Here is an 8133-nt window from a genome sequence, read left to right as displayed (position 1 = left end):
CTTTTGTTTTTTGATTTTTTTTTTTTTTTTTTTTTTTTTTCTTTTTTTTTTTTTTTTTTTTTTTTTTTTTTAGGTACCGGGGATTGAACTCAGATCCCTGTGCTTGCGAGGCAGGCCACCGAACCGCTGAACTGAATCCTGGCCCTGTTTCCTTCTTTTCTTACATTTTTCCTTATATTTAACCTAGACCTGATATATGTACATAAGAAAAGGAGAATAAAAATGAAGAAATATTTTTGATGCTTTTCCCTTGAAGAAAAATTTTTTCAGCACTAAGCCATTATTTCACTGGGTTTCAAAAGGATAATCTATAGGGAAGCATTTAGTAGTTGCTGGTGGTCACTCAACAGGCCACATAATTGTGCTGAAAATCAATATGTCAGGCTCCTAACCTAGAAAAGCTCATGGCATGTGATAGGAGTTCGGTGAGGACATGTCTCTGCAGGGAAACAGAGCTGAACGGGGCCACTGAAAAGAAGACTGGGAATGGCAGGGGAGCCACTTTTCTGCTGCAAGTGGTAATAACTGTACATCGTGGCCAGGCCTTCTGTAGTGGGGTGGGTGGAGTAGGCTTTGAAGCTCAGATACTTGTCCAACTGTTTCATACTTGTCAACTTGGAGATTGTCTTTGGTTTGAAGGGGTGTTTGCTGAGTTTTATGCTGATTGCCTTGCCTTTCCTCTGTCTATCAATGGCTGTCATCTTACATTCCTCCCCGGGTGGCTTCCTTTCCTCTTTTGGCATGATTATCTAAATTTCACACTGGTTCTCAACTGAAAATAGGGAATGCTTCAGGCTTTATTTGTTTAAAAAGACTTCTGTGAATCTTTCAACATTTCTCCACATCCATTTGTTTTTCCAGGGGTAACCATGGCTCTCAGAGAAAAGGGAAAGTCATACTGCTAGTTGGTGACTTTGAATTTGGAGAGTAAATAATTATAAAAAGACTTTATTGCATTTTTGTTTTATTTTGATTTATTTATTAGCGTGTAGTTAATTTATGTGTTTTCTTTACTAGCTCCCACCATAATCATCACTAAGATGGGCACCATTCTTCCCAGTGTGAGAAAATTATATAAGTCAGATATCAGAGAGCCTTTGCAAAGAATACTCAAAGAGAGCTTACAACATGGCTGCGATAAAAATAGAATTACAAACAAAACAATATGATTGAAAAAACGAGGGAAGCTGTATACTAATAGACTCAGTATGCTTCTACAAATTATAGCTTTGAAAGGTCACAGTGGAATTAAACAGACTTGTCTCATGTCTAATGCATTGCATCTGTGCAGGACTGGTTGAGTTTTCAGTTGGAAAAGAGTTGGCACATCTTTTAGTCCCGAGAAGAAGTATTTGGAAGCCAATCCCATGAGATATGCAGACAAGTTCTGCCGGTACGGGCACTGTTGTGATAGCCTACATAAGATGTATCACAAGAGGAGAAGCAGCAGGTCATAGACTGCACCCAAACAAAGCAGACGAGTCCACAGAATCGGGTCTGACCACATGAATTTTTCCAACTATATGGTGGAGTTTTCAATACAGCCCCATGTGGGATGTTACTAGCAATCTTGTGACTATGGATTAAGGTATTATAAAATGACTATACAAAAGAGAATGCATTCTTGAAATCAAAACCTGTTTCAGAAAGGTTTTTATGGGGTTAAATCATAAGACGATGATGATTAAAGATTTATTTTTTCCTTACCAATGGGCAAGAGCAGACAGAATTTATATTGTTTCTTCATTTGTGTAAGACCCTTAAAAGTTTTGAGGTTCATTGTTTTTGTACTTATAAAATAAAAATAATAACAACATTTTTACATCGTCATATGGATTTAGCAGTTTTGAACCCAAGATACATGATTAAAAATAATAGTATTTTGAAAGAAGCATATATTCTCACTTCTAAATAAGCTTGCTCAATTTTATTCAGCAAATACTTATGAGTATCTTTAACTGGTGTGAAATTTTATAGATTCTAGAAACATAGATGAATAAGACACATATCTTGCTTTCCAGGAATTTATAATCCATTGCCTAAGATTGATATGATTAGTCTCCAGAGTTAAGATAAATAAAGTTATACTGCAACCATTAATTCTGATGGGTGGGATTAGAAAAGACCTTTTGAAGAGGTGGCATTTGATGTAAGGTGTAAGTAATGAGCATGTATTTTTCTCCAATTCAATATTTTTAGCTCAATTTATTCTTGATCTTTTTGTCATAGTAACTATGATGGCGGTGAATGTCACATCCTGCATTTGTTGGCCAATCTGGGGCAAAAGATAGAAATGTATTCCATCTTCCATGGATTTTATCTACATCACTTAAAACTTCATAGATCACTTAAGAAATGATGCGCTGTGAGAAGGAAGAACAGCATTCAAAATTATTCGAGGGAATAAGGAAAGAAAAGAAACAAGAAAAAAATTTCTGACTTTCATCCAAAATTCACTACTGCCTAATTTTCAATATTTAGTCACTCAAAAATATTAAATTTGAATGCTTTTTTAAGGAGCAAGTTAAAGAAAAGCAAAGTTGTAGGTAATATTTACAGAGTACTCACCTGTGCCAGTAACTATTCTCTGCACCTGAAATCCATTAATTACTCCTCACAGCAGGCATGTGACTTAGATATGATTATCACAGTCATTTCACAATTTAAGAAACTGAGGCTTGCAGTTCAATAACTTTTCCTAATACTACACAACTAAATAGAAAGACCATTGGCTTGAAAACTAGGATACTAAGTCTTCACCTGAGATCTGCTATAACTAGACATGAGATCTTATGTAGTGTCAATTATATTTGCAGAGCGCAGTAATTAAAAGAGCTTTCTGAGTTCTTCTAATTGTGCTAAAACTACCAATAACCTTTGCTTTAAACATTTTTTGCTTTTTAAAAATATTTCCACATTGGTGCATTTAATATGTTAAAGTAGGCCTTCAACTTTCTTTGCCTTCCTATTTGGTTCAAATAAGGATGTCAGTTCAAAGACATTTCAAAATCAGAAAAATTAACAAGAACTTTAGGTGGGAAATGATGGGAAAGTATGAAGGGGAGAATGCTGACAGAGAGAAAAATGTGAGAATCATACTTACACTTCTCTCTTGCATTCTGCTTTCGCCCATGTGTCCGCTTGCTCAGAATAGGGCTGGATAAATATCTATTGTACATCCATTCGAATTTGAAAATAGAATCTTACTTAACACAGAACAGTACAGTGATTGTTTTTATATCATCAGATTTATTGGGTCTCTACCTGCATTGGTTCCTAGATAGACAAATTAAACAATTTTATTACATTGCCTGTAAGAATAAACAATAAAATACAGAAATCTGAAGGGGTCGGGCAAAAGATGAATATGTGAAAATAGACTGGGGAGAATGAAACAAACAGGTGAGTCAGAATGGTGTTTACCCTGCTTGTCATTTGCAGGAAAGGGGAAGAGGATAGGGTCATAGAGACTTGCTGTAGCTCAACTGGAATTCAGTCTTTCTGCAGATCAGGCTGGTGCATAGCTGGCCTCTGGCATTCTCCATCTTCCTCTGCTGTCAACAAGCAGAAAGTTGATGGGCCTGATTCTCACCCTGTGTGGCTCAAGTGAAGACTCTTTTAAACTCACTTAGAGTCCAATCAGGCCTAGCCAAGAGGCAAGCTTCTCCTCAGAAGAACTTTATTCTACAATACAGCATTGTTTGAAAACAAAAGGTTTTATTTGGCTTTCAGTCTACAAATAGATGACTTTTTTTGCAGAGGAAATCTAAAAGCCCCATAGGGCATGGTTCCTTGCCAGCCTGTTTTCCCCACAAACCCTCATTTTCCTTAGGTTTACATAGCTTTCTCTTTTATCAAGATATAAAAGTTAGTGCAAATTCTCAATCTCTTATATTTTAACTAACAGTCTTTACCCTGCCATGTTCTTAAAATGTGCTTCCCTTTCAAATAATTTAAAATGCAACAATCTTGTGATTTCTTTAATCATATTGGTTTCTTTCTGAAATATCTAACTTCCTTACCATTCTTCCAATTTAAATCATTCATACTTGACACCCCTTCCTGTTCCTTAGACTATACATAGTCATGACAACTGTCCCCTCTCTTTGTGATTCATAACTGTCGTCCTTCCAGGTCTCTCCATTTCCTGTCGGCACACTTTAAACTCTCTGTTGTTTAACCCAGTTTACGTTCTATTCCTCACCGCAGAACTGAGAAGATGTCTATTGTATGTGCCTAGTTCCACCTGGTAGCTGCTCAGACATTTGGAGCAGTGAGGAGCTAAAAGTCATTAGTGAGGCATCCATAGTCATTCCAAGAACTCACAGGGTGCCTGGGATCTTCTATGGGCTGTAATTTTCCATTCCAGCTGACAGAGTACTTCATGCACATGCATGTTGCCCCTGGGGCTGTGGCCACATCTGTAATGGAGGTGGAAGGAGGGCCAACCCAACTGCAGGGCCACTGCAACTCTAGAGCTCAATTAAATGCATCATGCTCTGACAAGGGAAGGAGGGGATAAGCAAGTCCTTAAGTCCTTTTTAGTCTCACATCCTCCCTCTTCATTCTACAGAGTATGGATGCTTTGAAATTTTAGGCTCTTGCCACTGCATCTATTCCTTGTCTGCTCTGACCCTAATTTCTTAACACCTCTCCCGATTCTGGGCAGTGGAACTGTCAGGCAAACTGCCCTAATTAATTATTCCCTACTACTTCCTCCTACCCTTTCCTTTTTCCTTTTCTTTCCATTCAATTAATGGAACACAGAGTACTTTTTTAGTAGCAGGAAAGTATTTACACTTTTTTTTTGTAGTAAACTTGTTTTAAACTATTTATTTATTTATTTATTTATTTATTTATTTATTTTGTATTTTGTTTTTTGACAGGTTCTCATCTTTTCTTTCCATTCAATTAATGGAACACAGAGTACTTTTTTAGTAGCAGGAAAGTATTTACACTTTTTTTTTGTAGTAAACTTGTTTTAAACTATTTATTTATTTATTTATTTATTTATTTATTTATTTTGTATTTTGTTTTTTGAGACAGGTTCTCACTATGTAGTTGAGACTGACCTGGAACTCACTATGTAGCCCAGGCTGGTCTCGAACTCACAGTGATCCTACTGCCTCAGCCTCCTGAGGACTAGGATTACAAGTGTGAGCCACCACACCCGGCTTTAAACTATTTTTGTATTCATTAATTTAGCTCAGTGGTTCTGCCGCCTGCCTTGTCAGAGCAAGGACCTGAGTTGGATTCCTGGTACCAAAAAAAGAAAAGAACAACAAAAAAAAACCCCAAACTATTTTTCTATTCAAATTGCAATAAATTCTGTATCTTTCTGTATTAGTTTTGAAAGTAATGCATCTGTTGCTTCCATGAATGTTTCTAGAAGTGCTTTTTTCTGATAGAATAGCCATTACATGAGCATCTGTAGATTCCAGGAAGTGAGACACAAGTTCTAGTGCTAAAGATTTATGGAATCCTAGGAAACACAAAAATATCCATTTCTGTGGTTAACTCCCTCGTCCTTCTACATTTCAAGAATTCCTTCCTTCTTTAAAGATTTTTTAAAAACTTATAAATTGTTTAAAATTTCAATTGTAATTCCTTGCAGAAAGAAGCAAAACTGTGAACAAGCTCCCCTTGTAAGCCCTGCTTATTCGTGTTCCTGAGTAACCAATGTGAGAGCTTTTGTGTTTCTTTCTCCAAAGTTTCTTTTAAACATATATTCACACATTTCAGGAGTTTATTTTATTTTGTTTGTTTTTACAAATTTGGGGTTATACTATACATGAAGCTCTACAACTTTTTAAAAAGTTAACAGTTTATAGTATCTTTGATAGTCCCCTGAGTAATCAAATATGGGTTCATCTTATTCTTTTCAGTAGCTGGGTTTTGTCCCACTATGTGTGTGGGTGTGTGCCTGCATAGGTGTTTACATAATTTCCCCTTTTATTTTCTTCCTGAGAAGCACTGGGTAGTTATTTGTGTTGTGGTTTGTTTGTTTTTGCAATTACAAGCAGTAATTCACTGAATGTTTATGTACATTTGATTTAAAGATCTTTAAAATCTTTTAAAATGCTTGTGTGGTTTACATATATGAGGATAGATTTTGAAAGCTACTCTTAAAAGTCTTTATTATGTTGCTTTTCTTATATAAAATTAAATAATAGCAAGTTAATGTGACCTTCTTAGTAGAAAATTGCAGCAGAGGATGGCATGACTTTAAAGCGTTTTTAATTTTGCTTTTAACAACATTTCATTTGAGATTTCTGAAGATTCTCTCTTGGTCTTTATCTTTATTTATTTGTTTATTTGGGGTACCAGGGATTGAACTCAGGATCTTGTGCTTACCAGGCAGGTGCGGTGCCACTGAGCTACACCTCCAGCCCTTGTTGGTCTTTATTTTTAAAAATCAACTCTCTTGAAAATAAAATGAATAGATTTTCATTTTCATATTCCACCATGAATAGGAGACAATGATAAAGTAGATGCTCAAACTTTGAATGTGAGGATAGAAGGTTAAGTAAAACAGGAGTAAATGTTCTAGTTCAGGAAACCTAAAATTGCATAAAGTCAGATGGCAGTACTTACTCTGAGTCTTCAGACATGGGCCCAATTAAATTTTACCTTATTCAGTTTTGCTTATTGCATGCTACCTGAGAGCCTTCAGTATGTTATCAACTCTTAGGATCATGGGGATCCTAAGAAGTTATAAGTTATCCATAAGGATAACTTCTTTGCTGTATCTAAACCTGACTCAACCAGCCAGACAAATGGCTTCTCTCAGCTTTGCAATATTTATTACTAATTATTAGGCAAATATTTAGTTCTGAATACCCAGTAATAATCAGGCTAATGCTCCAAAACTCAAAAGTAGGTTACCTTTGACTTACATAAAGGAGGAATTATTGATTTCTAATTTTCTGTTTAGACAGCATCTGACCTAGCGGGAAGTCTTTAAAAATTCCAAACTGAAATTGAAACTCCAAGCCAGGAATGAATTTTAAAATTTCCAAGAATATTTAAAAATATTTTTGTTCAGTCTTTGTTTAATTTATCTCACCTTGTCAACATAACCTACTGTTATTCCCATCCATAAACATAGTTCTCCTTTTCAAGGAATTTCTATTACAACTTTTAAAGTTAGAAAATAAAAAGAAATTATTTGGGTGCTATTTTTCTGAACACTTGTAATACAGCTTCTGTTTTTCAAGAATTAATTCTAAGCATGCACATGAGTGATATTGAATTTTTTCACTGAGTAGCTATTAGATATCTGTTTCTAAGTGATTGCAAACACTTACTTAATTCTCACAAGAAACTGATTGAAGTAGTTTCTATAATTATCCACATCTTTACAGATGAAAAATGAAGGATTGGAGAAATTAAGCCACTTGTCATAAATCATACAATTATTTTGGTAGATCCAAGTATAAGATCAATTCAAGCTCTTTCTACTGGAATTGCTAGAAGCACCAGAATTACTGTGAGTGGCCACAAGGAGCAGACTCCTAGGTACCTGTGACAGCACAAACATAATCAGTGCATATTTCATGCTTTTGTAATAGTCAAAGGAAGATGTTCCTGGTCTGTGGGCAGCTTTAGCAGCAAAGTAGTTTCAGAACTTCAGCTCCTTCTATTCTACAGCTTTGCCAATTCTGAAAAACTCATTCTTACCAGATGTGGGGCGAAGAAGCATGGGGAAAGAGATGTATGATACTTAAGCAAATATCTGTATCTTATCTATGTTTTATGTTCTATGATTTCCATCTGTTCTCGGCAAATCTGCAGTCTCAACAAATGTTCCATATGCCATTGAGGAGTGAGACTGGTCAGACATCAGAATGAAGATGAAGAGTTGCGTGTGTGAATAAAAATAGGACCTGAAGTTACTAGAAACCTACATCGTAAATATGAGGTAAAATCAGCTACTTATGTTTTTCTTTATAAAATATGTAAAAGCCATCCACCAATCTGTTTATATTGTGCCTCAGTCAAATGATAGTAACTGGTGATTATATTTACTCCTTTGAAAAACATTGAGCTGCTACTATGTGTCAGCTATGATATTTAGGTCTTAATGTACAGCCCTATACAAATAAAAGTCTTATTATTCATGGGAAAGGTACA

The sequence above is a fragment of the Fukomys damarensis genome, unplaced genomic scaffold (genome assembly GCF_012274545.1).
Source record: "Fukomys damarensis isolate Sample0158 unplaced genomic scaffold, DMR_v1.0_HiC HiC_scaffold_1, whole genome shotgun sequence".
In the NCBI taxonomy this organism is placed as follows: domain Eukaryota; kingdom Metazoa; phylum Chordata; class Mammalia; order Rodentia; family Bathyergidae; genus Fukomys; species Fukomys damarensis.
This window is presented reverse-complemented; position numbering follows the sequence as displayed.